Source organism: Schistocerca nitens, chromosome 9 (assembly GCF_023898315.1).
Source record: "Schistocerca nitens isolate TAMUIC-IGC-003100 chromosome 9, iqSchNite1.1, whole genome shotgun sequence".
Taxonomy (NCBI): Eukaryota; Metazoa; Arthropoda; class Insecta; order Orthoptera; family Acrididae; genus Schistocerca; species Schistocerca nitens.
Window position 1 is genome coordinate 511,060,002 of NC_064622.1, and position 21,538 is coordinate 511,081,539.

Here is a 21,538-nt window from a genome sequence, read left to right on the forward strand (position 1 = left end):
TGGAGCTCCGTATGCCACGGCAAACTGGCTGACACTGACGGCGGCAGTGCACAAATGCTGCGCAGCTAGCGCCATTCGACGGCCAACACCGCGGGTCCTGGTGTGTCCGCTGTGCCGTGCGTGTGATCATTGCTTGTACAGCCCTCTCGCAGTGTCCGGAGCAAGTATGGTGGGTCTGACACACCGGTGTCAATGTGTTCTTTTTTCCATTTCCAGGAGTGTATTTTATGAATACTATGTCCTTGTCTTGAAATCCTTCTTTGTGGAATAAATTTTATTTCTATTGTGTTAATTGGTGATCAGTTTCAATATTCATAAGTTTACATTCATGATTTCTTTTTTGTTGTTAAAAGTCATGGTCAACCTGAAATTCTCCTAGGTTTGTATTGGGTGAGTGCCAAGTTTTCTGTTTCCTCAGCAGTTTCTTAAAATTTATGGACATTAATTTGAGGTTGAAGCTTCTGCATATTTCTATTAGTATTCCCTCATGTTTATTTATTCTTTTGTGTGCTGGATAGTCTCCAACAGCTTTCCTGGACTTCCTTTCTTTTGCAATCTGCACATTGAAGTCCACAAACAAAATTTTAATGTTCTTCTATGAAACCTTTGATAGTCTGTGTTGCAGTGACTCCCAGAAATTTTCAACTTTATCTTGATTCCTTTTATCCACATGTATTGAGCATGACAATTTATTAAGGTGTAAGCCATATTTGCACATAGCAGAGTAAGAACTGAGAATCTTTTACCTGGGGAATAAAAATCTGTGACCAAATTTGCTATTGTGTTTACAGTGAACCCTGTTCCTAGATGTGGAATGCCTTTTCCCATCAGATTCCAGCCTTCCTTTCCATTGAGAATCCTATATACCTCTGTTTCTATGGTTTATTCATCAGTGAATCTAATTTCCTGAAGAGCCAAGAATTGTGTTTGGCAGTTGTCTAACACACTAATTAGTTCTTTTAGTTTCTCTATTTTCCAAAGTGAATTTATGTTTAGGGTGTGAAAGAAGTATTATCTTTTTGTTCTCAATTTACATGTAGGGCTGTAATTCCATTTGGACAAATTTCCATTATGCATAAGCTACTTGATATTCTTGTTGCGGAATTGGTGGGTGTCAATTCACATTTAAAACTGAGATTGTAAGTCCCGGAGTGTTTCTTTTCAGCCACCTCTCACATAGGGTACAGATGCTGACCAAATGCTTTGTGATATGGGAAAAGACACATCTTAATCTATAGCTTTTATATTATCCTTAAAAGCAGGGTTGCCTCCACCATACCAACGATCTTCATTGTCATTGAAGTCTTCGCTGTTTCCCTGGCAAGGGGACCTTGTGAGGTACTATCATCTGGGCCAGGTGAATCAAGGTTTTTGAAAGAGGTGTTACTCCTCCTGCTCCTCCTTTCTCAATCGGGCCTGAGACTGACTATGGTGGAGTTCATTTATTTCTTTTTTTTATCCACTGACTGACAGTTGATAAATTACAAACATTTGAAGTCTAATTATTGTAAAACATAATTTAAATAAGTGTAGTTGCATACTGATAAACTGCACATGGACTAATTGCAGCCATCTGAAAAGCTAATTTTATGAGCTAGCAACTAGACTCATTTAAATTGTTTTTTATGATTTGACTCTGAATGAATGTAATTTAAAGACTATATGTCTTTTTACATATATAAAAGTGGGGGTGGAGGAACAAAATAAAATTTGTAGGCAATGTCCCACATCTTTGTATAAAGCAATTAGTTAGCGCATGGATTTTAATACTGGCATTGAACCTTGTTTCATAGATTCTAAGTTATCTACTAAGTAAACTTTTAAAAGATATTTTCTACATTTTCAGTTTTTCAACTTTTGTAGCTTGTTGTTATGTAATGAACACCTACTGATCTGTATTTTCTCTTAATATTAATTGTAGCTGTCTGATGATCTCAGTAGTGGAAACAATGTAATAAATTAATTTATTAACCCTCCAATTACCAAGCTTTTTAACACCTCTATTTTACCAAATGGGGTATTTGGACTACCCCAAAAGAGTTTTGTGTTTTATTGTAATATTTGTTCTCAGATTTCGCTATTTCCATTGACTGGGTTTATTTAGTATTGAAAAACAGCTTTTCAGGTTATTAGAAGTATTTAATCAGATGACAGATACAGAGTACAAAAATTTTTTTATATTTTTCACTAAGTTCAGTACACAACGAACAGAAATTTAATAATATATGTACCTCAACAGTCACTGCAGTAAAATAACACAAGACTTTTTTCAACTTTTCAGCCAAGTACATTTTTGCACTACATGCACTTCACAGTAACAGTTTCTTCTCTGTGTATATTACAAACAGTTTTCTTACATGTTACACAACAGAATCTTGTTTTCCGAACTTTGTTTCTCTTGCAATCTTGACATCATTGTGGCATTGGTAACTTGGAATACTGGGTCTGTATCACTGCTGTAGGAATTGCAATACCACAAGCTTTTGGTTCATCTTGTACATCTTTATGAAGACCAATGATATTTTTGGCTCTTTCTTCCATGTTGCCTTTACTGAGTCCAAATGCCAGTTCAGTCATGAAGAGTTTACGTCGGCTTCAGTTATTCTTCTGCCATTCAGGAAATCTTTGAGTATACAGAATATATGCTATCAGTGCTGCAATATCTATCATTTGCATGAAGATTCTTAGTGGCCTCTGCCTCGTTCCTCTAACAAAACTGTATTCTCTTGTCATTTTGTCCCCATTATCTACAGCACCTTTGATTTTGTTGTAGTGCAGTATGACTTCGGGTTTGTGTTCACTTTCTTCACCACTCACTTGTCTCTCATTGTGCAGAGTAGAGAGTAGTATTACTGCCTTTCCCTTCTTTGGAACATAGGAAACTGGGCTCAAGTCATTTGTGAAACCAAACATTGAAGAGTGAACTTCTCTCTTTCTGTTTGGCAAGAATTTCTTTGGAATCTCTTTCATATTGGAACGCAAGGTACCAACCAATGTCTTGTTTCATTTTAGTAGTTCAGCAGCCAATGGAAAACTGTGAAAAAATTATCATATGGTACACCATGACCGTTATTCAGAAATGGTTCCATTAGATCCAAAACAACTCTCTGTCCTTGATTCACTTCCCGAGTACTGTCCACCATACATGTGTGAATTTGGATCTGTAATAAGTAAGATGTCTTCACATCAGCACAAACCCAAATTTTAATGCCAGGCTTGCTCTTCATATAAACCCTAAAAGGGCAGTTTCCTCGGTACTTTGCTAATCGTTCATCAATAGTCACGTATTCATAAGGATAGAAGTTCTTGCACAAGTTAGATTGAAATTTGTCAAACACTACCCTGATGGTTTGTAGCTCGTCCTTGGTTTCTTCAATTCTCTGTGCTCTTGTGTCTCTGTTGTCAAATCGCAAGAATTTCAGTATAGACAAAAATCGTTTTCTTGACTTGGCAGCAGAAAAGAATGGTTGCCGAAAGGCAACATTACCTCCCCACAGATCGGAAGCACTTGTGCGATGTCCATTAGTTAGATGAGATCCTATTAGAACTACTAATATATCGTACACTTCAGTTGCATTTATATCTCTCCATGTCATTTTGTTCGAAGAATGAGATGCATTCCACGAAGAAATTACTCGTTTGGCTTCCCTGTTCATCTCTTCTACGATGATGCTCATGATTTCTGGTGTGATAAATAATAAAAATGACTCTGTTATTGTTTTGATTGTTTTTCCATCGTTCACTGGGTCGGGTGATACATTCAAAATGTTGCGATGTCGACACCACCCACCTTTAGGTGGTTCACTAGAAAATTGTATTCCACTTCTAGAAACAAACAAATCTCCAGTGTCTTCACCTTCTTCTTCTTCTTCTTCATCCTCTTCTTCTTCTACTTGTGCACGTGAATGTATAGTGTCTTCTGATATTTCATCATCAGCTTCATCTGATGCTATGATATGGTCTTTGTCAAGAGGTTCCATATATTCATGCAGTTTGTTATCAATATCCCATTCATTTTCATCATCAATGACATCAGAATTGTATAGAATTTCCATGATCTCTTTGGTAGAAAGTCCTTTGGACATCCTTACTTGCAGACGAAATACTGACTCGTGTAATGTCAGCTCGACAGTGAACATCAAATTCAACTCAACAATAGTAACCAGCAAAATTAACAAACATAGGATCTATGGCAAAACTCAACAAAGAAGATGAATGACAGATATATTTCCCAAAATCTTCTTTTTCTACAAATAAGAAAATAAGACGTTTCATACCAAGCAGGGTAGTCTCACAATCCCACCAATAAATGTCTTGAATAACAATAAAGCCGAAAAATTTAGGCAGTCATGAGTGTGAATTCAACATCAATCATTTTAGTACAATGTCATGAAACCACAGTCATGTGGCCCTTCGGATAACATTATTATAGGGAAAAAATCAACCTGGGGTAGTCAGAATACCCCACTTGGTAATGCAGGGGTTAAGCAATCTAGACAAAACCCTGTCAGACAGTGATGAGGGGTGCTCAGTACTGCCCTAGCTGCCAAGCACACTGTACAACAGGCAATAGAGATGTTTGATAGTGCATAGCAAACTGGCATGCTTTCAAATTGGCAGCTGTATCTTTGAATACTTCCTGTGAGCTTAGTTTTTGCCGTATGGAGTCAGTTATTTACATCAGTAGAAAGCATTTCTGACCATTAGTTGCTTATCTTTAGAGTTTAGTTTCAGTTTGGCATCCTCTACCATTTGCATAATTTTTACCCCAAAATGTTATTAGTACGGTGTATGATTGCTTTTCCTCAAACAATACTCTATCTAAAATTATGCAATGTGCTGTAGTTATGCTCAGCAAATGTCACAATTCTTCGTATATCATCCAGGCATGAATACTGAATGAAGGGTGAGAAATTTTAATTTTTAGAACCAGGAATTTTTGCGTGTGGCAAAAGAGATGAAAGAGTTGGAAGGCTATATGATTGTAAAAAATTTAGTAAATAGCTCACAACCAATGTTGAGATAGATAATAGGTGGTAAGTCTGCCTCCCTTTTTTTAAATTTTTTCTAGGATATTGATTGGTCCTTTTTACTGGATAAAGAGGTGTGTGTACTTTTAAAACCATGATGTGTACAATGATACTCTCTTTATTGTATGATTAATGTATCTATGCTATTATAAAAGTGTACATGTGTTTCACATCTCCTCCTAATCCACTAAACTGATTTCAACCAGATTTGGTACACATATCACTTACTGCCTTGAAAGACCCTCTGTGGTGGTAAGAACCACCTATCTCACAAAAAGGTGTGGTTGAAAAAGAAGCATAGCTCATGATGCAAATAACCAGACTATAATCATCCAGTATTTGAGAATGGAAGCTCTCAGTGACCTGCAATCAAATTATACAAATAATTTCAAAATTTTATATTTTTTCCTTGCTGACACTCCTACATACACTGATTTAAGCAAAGAAAATTCATCACTTGCACATTTTCACTGTTTGCATCAGGGATGACATGGAATGTACTGCTTCTTTACAACTAACACTATTTACAACACATTTTGTGGAGCAGTATCCACACATGCCACTTAATGTACCTGGAACAATATATCATTGTACGTAGGTATTGTACAATATCATAAACATTGAGATGCATGAGAAATTGCCATATCATGCATGACATTTCAGTTTTTTACTTCTTTACTATCAGCTCTAGTTGCAACAGGATTTATAGGCAGTATCCACATAAAACACAGGACATATCTGCAAAATTATATCATTGTACAATATGTAGTTCAGGAAATATGACATCATTAACACTGGAGCTGTGTGAAAACGAAACTGCAGTGCCAAGTTCGCTAGAGATACAGGTGAAATATCTGTACAAATATGTGTGAAATATGTAAAATATATGTGAAATATAAGTAACATGCACACAAGTGAGCAGAGCAACAGGTGAAAAGAGCTTCATAAACTCCTGGAATGATTTCAGTTAAACTTGGTACACATATTACGTACTATCTGCAAAGAAATGCTGTTGCATGAGACTGCAGTCATGTGTGTGTGAGTTGTGTGTGTGTGTGTGAGTTGTGTGTGATTGATTTGCACATGTGCGTGTGTGTTTGTTTGTGTTTGTGTTTGTGTTCATGTTTGTGTGGTCTAATTTTGATGAAGGCCTTACTGGCTGAAAGATTTATTTGTGACAGTCTTTTTGATGTGCCTATCTGCAACTCAGCCACTTTCATTTTCATAACATTGTTACATTCCATCCTGGATTTTCCATTGTTTCATTTCCAAACAAAGATGTTACACTGAAGAATATGGCCACTGAAAATAAAACAATATTGCCAGTCCCCTGATGTTTACTTCTTTCAGCAATATAAGCTCTATGTCAGAAGGGCTTCTGATTCTGTAAGACTACAATGTGCTAACCACAAGTGAAGATACATGATCATTAAGTCATGATAAAACTTCACTCTGAGACTTGCAGTCTATTTTTTGTGCCAAAGTATATGGCTGTGTTGCAGAATGCTTGGGGAAAGGCAGATTATGACATTGACATACCCACGTCATCATTTGAAAATGTAATTAGTGTGGCATTTCACATTGGGCTGCTTGAATGTGAAAGTGATTTTGAATGTAAGAATGTGGTTTTAGTGAGGTGTGCACATTGTTCTCTTTCACATTGTTTTAATCACTTCATCTAAATCCTGCATCTGCACTTTGAGAACTAATATAAGCACTATCAGGCATGTAGAATATGTGTTTTGCGCTATCATAATTACTATAAGCATAGGAGTTTTGGAACTGTTGACTGAAAGTCTAATGATACATTGACATCATTGAATGAAATATGGTTTCCATCTTATGATATAAATATCTTGTAACTTTGTTTTTCTCTATTAAAATGTCACTGGTAGTTGAAGCAACATTTAGCATGGAAATGACACATATCACTTGGTATTATTTATTTATTTTTGTTTTTTAAATTTTTTTAATGATTGAGTATTGTTCTAAGCATGGTTTCATAGAGTTCTGAGGATTTGTGGTCAAATGTGTCCCTTTGTGTCCCTTGTTAGTTGCATGTATAAGCTCTTGGAGAAACTTTATATACAGTAGAATTAGTGGGTGTATTTTAGAACATATTCCAGTAGAACAAGTGGGATTTAGGACTCACCAAAGCTACAAAGTGGTTCTAGCTCTGACAACTGTCATAGGGGCCAGGTTCCAGGAGAAACTAAAAACATCTGTGGCCTTTATTGACCTTACATCAGTGAGTGACACGATATAGAGAGAAGGGATGATTTGCAAATTACTGGAAATAATTTAAAAAATGGTTCAAATGGCTCTAAGCACTATGGGACTTAACATCTGAGGTCATCAGTCCCCAACTACTTAAACCTAAATAACCTAAGGACATCACACACATCAATGCCCAAGGCAGGATTTGAACCTGCGACCGTAGCAGCATCGCAGTTCCAGACTGAAGTGCCTAGAACCGGTCGGCCACAGTGGTCTGCAAATAATTAAATGCTGAACAAAAGTGTCTCTTATTAATAATGTGATAAGTAATTGATACTTTAAATTTTCTTGGGTGAAAATAGAATTTCAATAAGGAAATTAAGTAATGGCCTGCCACAGGGCTCAGTTCCCACACCCCTCCTGTTCAGCTTTTATATTTCTGATCTTCCAGAAACATTTGCAAGGAAATTCTGCCATGCAGATGATGTTGCTCTGCTTATCAGGAAAGGATCTTGGTCAGTCAGAGGGAACACTTAACAGAGGACTTAGTGACCTCTAACTCATACATCTAAAAATGGAGACTGAAGGCCTGTACCGGGAAGGACAAGGTCTGATTACTGGTACAATCAGACCAATTCCTGTCTACTGACTTCCCATGGTATGTAGTACCTACCCACCACAGATTCATAGAACCAAAACTCTGTTTAGGGATTATTACAGTATACAAGAGAACAAGGAACTACCCATTCATCGTGACACACCTGTCTTACAAAGAAATTGGCTTCATTCAAGACACCTGCTAGTACTTTATGCTGAACACCATGCTACAAGTAACACCAAAGCATGAGATCTCTGGAACAAGAACTGCTAGCACTTTGGAAATTGCCAAGAATGGGAATGGTTCAAGAAATATAACTGCGATACTGTGGGTGTCGAACTTGAGAGGAAACTATGGGTGAAATTAAATAGAATCCACACTGGGTGTGGGCGGTGCTCTGACTCACTCTGTAAATGGGATATTGTGAAGTCTCGAAGTTGTGACTGATACATTGTAGAAAATCTATCAGACATATAAGAGAGAATGCATCCTACAATGCTATAAGGGCATGTGGAATGATTTTATGAATACTATTGCCACAGTGGTGGAATGGATGAGAAACATAGATATTAATATTCAATCAATTTATTTTTGTTTTATGCAGTGACATATTATAAATATGTGTGCAATACAAATGATGATGATGGATTCAGTGCCTGGCAGAGGGTTCATCAAACCACTTTCAGACTATTTCTGTACTGTTCCATCTCAAACGTAGTGTGGGAAAAACTAACACTTAACTCTTTCTATGTGAGCTCTGATTCTTGGTGTTGCTTAACAATGATCATTTCTCACTATGTAGGTGGGCATCATGGCAGGTTTTTACAGCAACCAGATTAAAAGTGTTCCAGAACAAAAACAGTTTTGGGGAATCATCAGATTGTCTACAAAAAGAAGAAACTAGTGAATTAGATACAAATAGAGGAAAATCTTGCGTGGCTACACAGACAATGTGAACTGAAAATTATAAAAACTTACATAAAAGTAGCTGAATATGTTACCCATAAGTCATAAAATCCATATGATGTAAAATAGTAAAAGTGGCTGGATACATGACCCATCAGTCATAAACCTACATCTAATGTAAAATAAACACCAAGGTGACCAGATACATAATGCATCTATCATGAGACATAAACCATGAAATGGACCTAGTGAAAACAGAAAAACAGGCAGAATAACACCGAGAAAGCAGAAATATAGGGTGGAAATATTTACCATGTACATCGTATGTTACCTTGAGCACACCAGCCAGCTTCACCGTGGCAGTAAAAGACAGGGCCATGCTTACAAAATGGCAGTATAAGCCGTACATGACACAGTATCTGTATTGGCACACACATGAACATTACTACAACGAGTTGAGATGCAGCTGTCACATTTAGTGCAGCAAGAAGTACCTAGGTGGTGTGCATAGCTGGCGTAAGGCACATTTTCGAAAAACAAAAGTGTGCAAACTAGTAAATTAAAATGCATATAATCAAACCAGTTTTGTAAACGAGACTGTTTTTATTTTGAAATAATTTTTCGGTTTGGATGAGTAGTTAGTGATTGTAATATCATGGAAAGATCTTACCACAAGGAAAACACCTCATTTTAATCACTCCAGCCCAACTTGCATTTCATATCCATGACACCCTCCTCCCCCCGCCCCCCTACATTATAATACAGGGTGTTTCAAAAAGAATATACATATGTTGAATGCATATATTTATTAAACTTTATGACATACAAATATGAAACTTTACGCAAAATGAGCTGCCCCTCTTTGAACTTTTTGACATTCTCTGTCAATCCTACCTGGTAAAGACCCATACATAGGTGACCCACCAGCAATTCTCTGCTGTGTTGATCACGTCGTCTCAGAGAAGCACTTGCATTCTACATCCTCAATTATATGTTCGATGTATTCCAGTCTGTCTTCCCCTGCAAGTTTTACCCTCTGCAGCTCCCTCCACTATAGTGGATATTATCCCTTGATGTCTTAATAAATTTTGTATCAACCTGTCCCTTCTTCTTGACAGTGTTTCCCAGTGTGTTCTTCTCTTTGCCAATTCTGTGGAAAACCTCCTCATTTGTTATCTCATAAGACACCCTAACTTTCAATATTCTTCTGTTACACCATCACCTTGAACTCTTTGATCCTCTTCTGTTCGGTCTTTTTCTCTGTCCATGATTCACTACTATATAATGCTGAGCACCAAACATAAATTGTTAGAAATTTCTTCCTCAATTAAGGTCTGTGTTCGATACCAGTGGACTTCTCTCAGCAACAAATGCCCTCTTTGCATGTGCTACTCCACTTTTTATGTCCTTGCTTGCAAGGTAGCAGAATTCCTTAAGGGGAGATTGTACCTTGTATACCCACAATGTTAAACTTATCAATTTTAGGGACATTTTTCTCATGAGTTGTGCATTTTTGGTTTGTCGATTTGGTGGAAGGGACCAAATAGTAAGGTCTTCAGTCCCATCAAATTAAGGAAGGATGGCAAAGGAAGTTGACTGCATGCTTTCAAAGGAACCACCTCAGCATTTGTCTCTAGTGATTTAGAGGAAATCATGGAAAACCTAAATTAGGATGGCTGGAAGCAAGTTTGAACCATTGTCCTCCCAAATGTGAGTCCAATATGCTAACCACTGTGCCACCTCACCTGGTAACTGTGCGTGATAATGTTATGAAATTGTAATGGCTATTACAGAAATGGTTTCTCTCCACTGACTTATGTTTGTAAATAAGTAGCATGTATAATTTATTGTTTAGAGAAATTTTTGCAAGTTATAAAGAAATTTCCAAGTATTTCAGTTTTATTAATTCATAATTTCTAAAATATTAAATTTTCCATCTTTAAAAATTTTATCAATGATATTCAGCCCTGTTTTTGTAGAATGTTTAGGTTTTACTATTCTACAATGGTAAGTCCCTGAGAAAAAAGAACATACACGTTTAAAAAAAATGTCTCAGAAAACATGTTTTAAAGTTGAACACAGCTTATTACTCACCTTACAAAATCCTGTGCCACATGGATCATCTGCATTTTCTTTATCACCCTTTGCCCTCCTAGCATTCCTCAAGTGCATTCGTGCCTCCCTATCATAGTCACTTCCTAATCTGCTTTATTCACACAGACAGCATCTAACGCAGAAGAACATGCCATCGACATATTTATCCAGGTTGTATGTCTACCTTTTGAAGCATCCCAGCTGTCCCTGCATTGCCATCATTTAACAAAAGAACTGCACCACAAAAACCCAAATTCAGCGTATCCGTACCCACAAACACTGTTTCAGGAATTCTAGACCATATGACACTATTAAATGATCCATTTGGGTTCTGTTTCTTCTCATGCAAACACATACACAACTGGTTTTGATCATTCAAACTTCTGAAAACTGTCTTTATTATATTGCACAGTTCAATAGGCAATGAGTGCCTGTGACTATCCTGTTCACCAGCTGCTGGAGCACAGTTGTATTTGCACCATGTCATTGATCCTTTTGGGCACAAGGCATGACAAGGCTCCTTGTCAGTTGATAGATAATTTAAATAAATTGTCCAGATATCCTGATTCATTTTCATCTCATTGTCACAGTTCCTTCTAGTTGCCACACCATAATGGTTCTGCAAACTGTATATCTCCTTGTCTTTCCCAAGCAGTGGTTTTCCATTTGGTAATTTTATGCCTTTTGTATCTTTCCCAACTTGTGAAAGGGAGTTTTGTCAACATGCCCAGTACATTCCAGCTTCTCCACACTGACATCTCCATATGGCTTTTCCTCTGCCACACTCTTGATGCTCTTACTGTCTCCATCACCTAAATATTTTACATACCTTACCCCAGACATATCAACCAACCTGTAAAAAATGTTTATTGCACCTGCAGCTTCCATGTTGCCTCTGGACCCTTCAAAATTTATGCTACATTCAGAACTTCCTTTATGGGATTTAAGTTTTTCTTTATCCTCTATAAATGCACACTTATGACAGTACTTACTCAGTACCTCTACATCTAGTACTTTTTCATTATCTGTATTTCTTACAATTACTACATCATTTAGACTTGTATGCCTTCTAGACTGTAATAATAATAATAATAATAATAATGATAATAGCTTTATTCAACATCGAATGGCACACTGTAAATGTACAAAGAAACAGTAATGATTAAAGTTATTTGTACAATACACAAGACACATTTTTCTGAATACATCATTAATTTACAACAAAATTACAATAAGATGTTTACTGATTTCTATTCACATAATTTCACAAAGCATTTGTTGTTCTTCATATAAGTATGGTACTCTTCTAATGTGTAGAAAGGGTGTTTTACTAAAAATTTCTTAAGCTGATGTTTCAGTTTAACTGTAGGAATAGCCATGACTGCACTAGGCAGTGCATTAGCTAAATTTATACCTGCATACTGAGGCCCCTTTTCGTAAACTGCTGTTCTGTGGCTGCCAATGTAAAATCTTTCTTTATTTCTAGTATTGTACTGGTGGAAACCTGAATAAGTGTTTGGGTGCAGTCTCTTCACAAGTAATATGGCTTTTAGAATGTATGTGTTTATAACAGTTAACACCTCTGTTTTTGGAAACAAGTTGTGACAAGATTCCCTATATTTTGCTCCACAGATTATTCTCACACTACTTTTTTGAAGAATGAGTAGCTTATCTAGATTAGCTTTGGTTGTTGCCCCCAAATTTCAATACCGTAGTTCAAGTGAGAGGAGAAAAGAGCATGGTATGCAGTCTTTAGGACTACGGTGTCTCTACAGAACTTGCTAATAGTACTGATTGCAAATATATTTTTTGACAACTTAGTTGCTAGGGAGTCAATATGTGTGTCCCATTTCAGGTTGCTTTGGATTGTTATGCCAAGGAATTTTACACTAGACTCTCTCTTTACCAATTTGTTGCTCATGTATAATTTAATTTCATTATTCAAACTACTGTTGTTAAACTCCATCAAACATGTTTTACTGGTGCTTACATTTAAATGGCTTTCATTAAAAAACTGAACAATTTCTTTTGTCACATTATTGCATTCGGCCTCTAGTTCATTACATGAATCCTTTTTACATACAATGGATGTGTCATCGGCATACAGAACAATTTTGGAGTTTATAGTACAGTATTTAATATCATTTACATAGATCAAGAACAGAAGGGGGCCCAACACCAAGCCCTGGGGCACGCCATATTTATGCAAGTGATCTCTGATTTGTAGACACCACTTTCTGTTTTAAGTAGAACAAACTGTTTTCAATTGCTCATATAACACTTTATTAGGTCATAAGCAGCACCTCTAATGCCCACGTTCCATAGCTTGTCTAATAGGATGACAACGTTCACACAATAAAAGGCTTTATCCAGGTCTAGGTATACACCTGCCACATGTTCCTTGCTTTTGATACCCCCTAACACCTCTTCAATTAGTTGAGCAGCTGCAGTGCTAGTTGATTTACCTTTTAGGAATCCATTTTGATTTTCGAACATCAGGTTGTGTTTGTTAAGAAAGTTTGTAATCCTGTTGTATATAACTTTCTCAACTATTTTGGCAAAGACAGGAAGGATTGAGACTGGTCTGTAGTTTTCTATTTTGTTGTTGTCACCTTTCTTAAAAATGGGTGTTACCTGTTTTTTTTTTTTTTTGTCTGGGAAGGTGCCCGATTCTATTATATTGTTGACTGCTGCAGACAGAGGTACAGAGACATTTTGGCTACAGGCTTTTAAAACGTTAGTATTTAGGCCCTCGTGCCCAGCTGAAGTAGAGGGTTTTAGAGAGATAATGACGCCCATTATTTCTGCACAGTTTGTGGGGGCTAGATATATACGATGGTCACATGTATTACCTTTAAAACTGTAGTGCATATTTTTATGTTTGTTATTTATGGCTTCCCCTACGGAAGAAAAATATTCATGATAAATATTTGCAATTTCCAGTTGGTCTTTTATGAGCATGCCATTGTGGTTAATAGTAAAGTCCACACAGGATTTGTCATTGCAGGTTCTAAAACTGTTTATGACTGCCCAGATGCCAGCAGTTACGTTGTGTGAGTTTTGAAGCTTATTTGAAACATAGTTGCTCCTGGTCTGTGTGAGTAAGTCCTTATAGTGTGCTTGATATATTTTGAAGGTTTCCTTTAGCTCAGGAATCTATTATTCAGCATTGCACTGTGGAGTAGTTTTAATTTTTCCCTCACTTCAGTGACATTACTATTTACCCAAATATTTTTTGTTTGTTTCATTTGGTGATTACAACTGGGCATGTGGTATCAAAGCAGTAATAGAAGTCAGCAGCAAAGCTATCATATGAAAAGCTATTATTTTCAAACCATTTTATTTGCGCTAGCATGCAGTTTAGTCTATTTATGTTGTCATTATACATTATTCTTTTAGTTACAAACTGTTGCTTTGTGGTGACAGTGGGGACGAGAGCTCCAATTTAAGCTGTACTGCATGGTGATCTGAGATGGCTAGTTTTAAAACCAATTCACTGTGGGATAGGTGGGTCATGTTTGTTATTATTTTGTCAAGACATGTTTTACTATTGCCAATTTCCCTAGTGGGTTCCTGAATGAGTGGGGTCAGGTTAAATTTGTCACACAGACGATGTAACTTTTTGGTGCTGACATCATTTGTTAATAAATCTATATTTATATCCCATGTAACTGTAATATTTACATGACCATTTGGCCCAGAAAATGTTGTGTCTATATATACAAGCAAGTCAGAAAGATTTACAAAAAAGGTATCTGTATTTGCTGTAGGTGGCCTGTAAACACCGATAACTGTTATGTTATCTCTACTCCATGTTAGGTTTATTGCAGCAAATTCTGAGACTCCTTCCAAGCAGAAGGCACTCACATCAATAACATTAAAATTACTTTCATTTACAGTGAAAATTGCTACACCTCCCCCAGTCTTGTCTTTTCTACTGAAGGCTGTGCAGAATTTCATACACAGTGGTTGACCAATGCTAATCAGAGCTTCCTTGTACCAATGTTCAGTTACAACTAATATATCGGGTTTGTCAATCTGTGAAATTACATCTAGATCATTATGCTTATTTCTAAGACTACCAAGATTCTGGTGTATGATTTTAAGGCTGAGTTTTACCTGCTGGACCTTAGAGGATAATTTTGGACTAGAAATGAGGCCAGCAGGCTTTACAAGTTTCCCTGGCTTGCCAGCAGTGGCTGGTGTTGTGTCCATCACATCAATGGCAACAGCAATATATGAACAATTATCATTAATTTCAATTGCCTCATTGATAGCAGCCTTCATAGAGGCAGTAACACAATGCTTGGCAGCTTCATGTAATGTACCTATATATTTATGGAATCTTGTTGGGCCACTTGGGAGATTCATGACTGCACATAGTGTCTCACCAACTAATTCATCTTTACTCAAACACACAAACCTAATATCAGTTTCATAGCCACTGTCGGTCTACCCACTGGCACAAAATGAATGCTGAGCTTTACAGTTCTTGCATTTCAGAAATAGTTCCTTGCAAGTCCATATCCTTTCACCATGATTTTTAATCCCAATTTTGAACTTTTATTTTAGTTCTGTTGTTGCTTCTTCAATGTGCAGTTTGAAATGTAGGGACGAAAGACTGTACACCTGCCTTATGGCTTTTTAATCTGAGCTCTTCATTCTTTCTATTCTGGTCTTTTTGTTCACTCCTATTTCTTGTACATTTCGTACATTACTCATTTTTCCCTATAGATTACTATGATTTTTCAAAGAATTTTGAACGGCTTGCATCATTTTTCATTGTTGAAAACTTTTTCTTGATCAACAAATCCTGTGAGTGTGTCTTAGGTTTCCTTAAGTCTTGATTCTGTTATCAAGCATAGTGTCAGAACTGCCTCTCTGGTTCCTTTATCTTTCCTAAAGTGAAACTAATTATCATCTAACACATCCTCAATTTTACTTTCCATTCTATTGTATATTATTTTTGTCAGCAGCTTGTATGCATGAGCCATTAAGCTGACTGTGCAATAGTTCTCACACACTGCTACCACTGTATTCAAAGAAACTCTAGGTTAGTTCACTTCAAATGGTGTGTCACCCAATGTTAACAAGACTCAGTTCATTCAGTTTCAAACAGCAAATCAGAAACAGGAAAATATTGAAATAAAATGTGGTGATAAAGAAATATTGAGAGCTAAGTCTTCCAGATTCCTGGGATTACACATAAACAACAATCTAAACTGGCCAGTTCACATCAACGACCTATGTAGAAGACTGAACTCAGCAGCATTTGCCATCTGTTCAGTTTCATCTGTTTGTGACTTGGAAACAATTAGAGCTGCATACCTAGGATATTTCCATTCACTTATGACATATGGCATCACATTTTAGGATAACCAGTCATGAGCAAACAAAGTCTTTATTGCACAGAAAGGAGTCATCAGAATTATGGCTAGAGTGCACCCCATATGCTCTTACAGAAACTTATTCAAACAGCTCAGGATCGTCACCATGACATCTCAGCACATTTTTTCACTAATGTGCTTTATAAACAATAATCACGCAATTTACAAAACAAACAGTGAATTACGTGATCATGATAGAAGAAGTAAACATGATCTTCACAAAGATATAAAAAATCTCAGCATAGTACAGAAAGGACTACCGGTACATTAGTTGAGCATAAAAGTATGCAGTAAACTTCCATTCCATGTTAAACCAGTCATTGGGGATGTGACTAAATTCAAAAAACACCTGAAACTTTATCTTTTGAACATTTCTTCACATTCTCTATAGGAATTTTTTTGACAGTGTGTTACAATTAGTACAATGTGTTTTATTTTAAGCATTCCTATAAAAAAACTGGCTATGTAGCACTGGCATATCAAGTGATGACAGAATGCTTTTTATATGTATTAGAATGTAAGACTTATAATTTTTTGTGCAATCATTATTACTACTATAATGCATGTTGTTGTTTAAACTCTTGAACCTCGTGAATCTGTTATATACGATTTGGTTTGTAAGCCTCTTGACTATTTAGTTATGGTTATTACTGTAATAATCTGACATGTTCCACATCCTGGTGATACATTCAAATCAAGGATCTATGGAACATGAAAATAGATAAATAAATACTTCTCTGCACTTGCTATCTTTGGAATTGTGCACATGATATTTCTCTGAAAGTCTGATGATATGTCCCCTGTTTCATACATTCTTCATACAAACCTGAATAGGCATGTGGTTGCCACTTCCCTCTATGATTTTAGATATTCTGATGGAATGTTATCTTCTTTGTTGTCTCTTATGAACAGGATTACCAGCAAAAATTATGGAACAGTTACCAACGTGGAAGGCACTAATTAGTATTATAAAATTCTTATCTCTTTTGCCACTGCAAGAACATGTCTTTCCTTTACAAATTACATATAAGTAACAACAAGTGAACACTAGAGCATCTGATCTTCTATCATTTACATAATATCAAGTGGTCTTTCAATTACTTACACAAATTCAGCCTAGAAACATGAAGGTAATCAGTGCAGCCTAATACACTTAATAATGGTATGACTGTATTAAAGAAACAGTTCTTGGCTCAGTCCTGTTAATTTAATATTAGGCTACATTCGATTAGAGTCAGTTCTCTATCTTCTTAAAGAGAAAATGCATACCTTGCAAATGATTCTTTGTTAGCGTCCATTACATCACTGATGCGTATGTAGGAGAAACGCATCTGTGATTACTTCTGAAGCCTAGTACTGTCTTAACACTGTTTCAGAATATTCACAACAGTGTCTAAATAATACTTACTACTTCAGTGTTATTTTCCTTCTTTTTTTGCCTACAGTTATTTACTCAGAATTGCTTAATACTATCAGGCCTGCCCTCTTTTGTCAGTCTTAATACAATTATGAGCAATGATCAGCCTTACTTGTGTCAGCAATATAACTGAACTCCCATCTTTCTGTAGAGTGCTTCTTAATTCCTTACAGAGTAGGTTCTTTCTTTTCTTTTCTTTATAACATAATGTTTCAGCTCAGTTGTTTCTCTCTGTCCTTTCCCTTTTTTCAGTATGTCTGTATTAAAAAAATTATTTCATCAATATATGTGATACATAATGACAACTATGGGAAATTATCTATCCATATTATTTAACACTACAAATTAGAGAAGAAGACTTTTTTCTTGTTAAACTTTCATTAAAATATGAGTACTGGATTATGTCTTTATTTTTACCTTTTTTAAAAGATTTTCTGTCTTCATCAGTCAGACATTAAAATACTACAAGGAAGATTTGCAACTACTGCAAAGAAGTTATACTGTTTGTATAAAGCGTTTATTTTGCATTTTGTTTACGACCTTCCACTAAGGAAGGGATTCTATTTGTGTTTATCTGCTCTGCATAGAAACTAACAGTTCTTGATCGTTAGGAGAGAAATTTATTTTGTACTTATTTGCTGCGCTTAGCTTTTAAATAGTTTTTCTGGGAAAACCTAGCATAGTTTTCGCGTCTCGTATTTCAGTGAGTGTTTCTTGATTATCAGAGTAGCTCATCAGAAGATTATCTTGGGAATTTGTCACCGTATAGAGTAGGGTAAACATAGTCATGTGTAGGGACTGTGGTTGTTGTGAGCGGACGCAAGGAGAATTGGCCACTCTTCGGGGGCAGGTGGAGGCTTTGTCTGTTAGGCTCATCGAGCTCGAGGCGCAGGCGTCGGCTCGTAGTGGCGTTGGGGCAACTGTGGTGAGACCTATGTCTACTTCGGTGGCCCTGGAATCACATGGAACCCCTGATGTCGCTGCGTCTTCCAGCAGTGAGCATCTTACCGGTCAGCCATCACTCCAGGGTGAATGGCGGACAGTGTTGGGCTCGCGCGTGCCTGGCCGAAAGGCGAAGGTGGGATCTGGCCGCGTGGCAGCTGCCTTACCCCTTTCCAACAGGTACGGGGTGCTTCCTAGTGGTGATGACATCGTTTCCGAGCCACCACAGGATGCCTCGCCTGTTGGGCCAGTGGCCGATTCTCCGGCAAGGTCCCGACAGTCACAGAGGGCGGGCCTATTAGTTATAGGGAGCTCCAACGTTAGGCGGGTTATGGAGCCCCTCAGGAAAATAGCGGGTAGGTCAGGGAAGAATGCCAGTGTGCACTCGGTGTGCTTGCCAGGGGGTCTCGTCCGTAATGTGGAGGAGGCCCTTCCGGCAGCTATTGAACGCACTGGGTGTGACCGGCTGCAGATAGTAGCACATGTCGGAACGAATGACGCCTGCCGCTTGGGTTCTGAGGCCATCCTTGGTTCCTTCCGGCGGCTGGCTGATTTGGTGAAGACAACCAGCATCGCACGCGGAGTGCAAGCTGAGCTTAATATCTGCAGCATAGTGCCCAGAGTCGATCGCGGTCCTCTGGTTTGGAGCCGTGTGGAGGGTCTAAACCAGAGGCTCAGACGACTCTGCGACTATAATGGTTGCAAATTCATCGACCTCCGTTATTGGGTGGAGAACTGTAGGGCCCCCCTAGACAGGTCAGGCGTGCACTACACACCGGAAGCAGCTACTAGGGTAGCAGAGTACGTGTGGCGTGCACACGGGGGTTTTTTAGGTTAGAGGGACCCCCCCTTGGGCGAAACGATAAAATACCTGACGGCTTACCAGAGAGAACATCAGCATCGTTGATAAAGAACGTCCGTCCTCAGAGACCAAAAACAGGAAAAGTTAACATAATATTGGTAAACTGCTGGAGTATCCAGGGCAAGGTTCCTGAATTAGTATCGCTTATTGAAGGAAATAGTGCGCATATAGTATTAGGAACGGAAAGTTGGTTAAAACCGGAAGTGAGCAGTAACGAAATCCTAGACACAGAATGGAATATATACCGCAAGGATAGGATAAACGCCAATGGTGGAGGAGTATTTATAGCAGTAAAGAATTCAATAATATCCAGTGAAGTTATTAGCGAATGCGAATGTGAAATAATCTGGGTTAAGTTAAGTATCAAAAGTGGGTCAGATATGATAGTCGGATGCTTCTATAGACCACCTGCATCAGCAACCGTAGTAGTTGAGCGCCTCAGAGAGAACCTGCAGAACGTCGTGAAGAAGTTTCGTGATCATACTATTGTAATAGGGGGAGACTTCAATCTACCAGGTATAGAATGGGATAGTCACACAATCAGAACTGGAGCCAGGGACAGAGACTCTTGTGACATTATCCTGACTGCCTTGTCCGAGAATTACTTCGAGCAGATAGTTAGAGAACCAACTCATGAAGCTAACGTTTTAGACCTCATAGCAACAAATAGACCGGAAGTTTTCGACTCCGTGAATGTAGAAGAGGGTATCAGTGATCATAAGTCAGTGGTTGCATCAATGACTACAAGTGTAATAAGAAATGCCAAGAAAGGAAGGAAAATACATTTGCTTAACAAGAGTGATAGGGCACAAATCGCAGAATATCTGAGTGACCACCATCAAACGTTCATTTCTGAGGAAGAGGATGTGGAACAAAAATGGAAAAAATTCAGAAACATCGTCCAGTACGCCTTAGATAAGTTTGTACCGACTAAGGTCCAAAGCGAGGGGAAAGATCCACCGTGGTATAACAATCATGTACGAAAGGTACTACGGAAACAAAGAAAGCTTCATCATAGGTTTAAGAGTAGTCGAATCATAGCTGATAAGGAAAAGCTGAACAAAGCGAAAAAGAGTGTAAAGAGAGCAATGAGAGAAGCATTCAACGAATTCGAACATAAAACATTGGCAAACAATCTAAACAAGAACCCTAAAAAGTTTTGGTCATATGTAAAATCGGTAAGCGGATCTAAATCCCCTATTCAGTCACTCGTTGACCACGATGGCACCGAAACAGAGGGCGACCGAAGAAAGGCAGAAATACTGAATTCAGTGTTCCGAAACTGTTTCACTGCGGAAAATCGTAACACGGTCCCTGACTTCAGCCGTCGCACGGACGCCAAAATGGAAAATATTGAAATAAACGATGTCGGAATTGAAAAACACAACTGCTATCACTTAGTAGCGGAAAAGCATCCGGACCAGACGAGATACCCGTAAGATTCTACAGTGATTATGCTAAAGAACTTGCCCCCTTTCTATCAGCAATTTATCGTAGATCTCTGGAAGAACGTAAAGTACCTAGTGACTGGAAGAAAGCGCAGGTCGTTCCCATTTTCAAGAAGGGTCATAAATCAGATGCGAATAATTATAGGCCTATTTCGCTTACGTCAATCTGTTGTAGAATAATGGAACATGTTTTATGTTCTCGTATTATGACGTTCTTAGATAATACAAATCTCCTTCATCATAACCAACATGGATTCCGCAAACAGAGATCATGTGAAACTCAGCTCGCCCTATTTGTCCAAGAAATTCACAGTGCCGTAGACACTGGTGAGCAGATTGATGCTGTATTCCTGGACTTCAGGAAGGCATTTGATACGGTTCCGCACTTATGTTTAGTGAAAAAAATACGAGCTTACGGAATATCGGACCAGGTTTGTGATTGGATTCAGGATTTCCTAGAAGAAAGAACACAACATGTCATTCTTAACGGTTCAAAATCTGCAGATGTAGAGGTAATTTCGGGAGTACCGCAAGGAAGCGTGATAGGACCTTTATTGTTTACAATATACATAAATGACTTAGTTGACAACATCGGTAGCTCGGTGAGGCTATTTGCAGATGACACGGTTGTCTACAA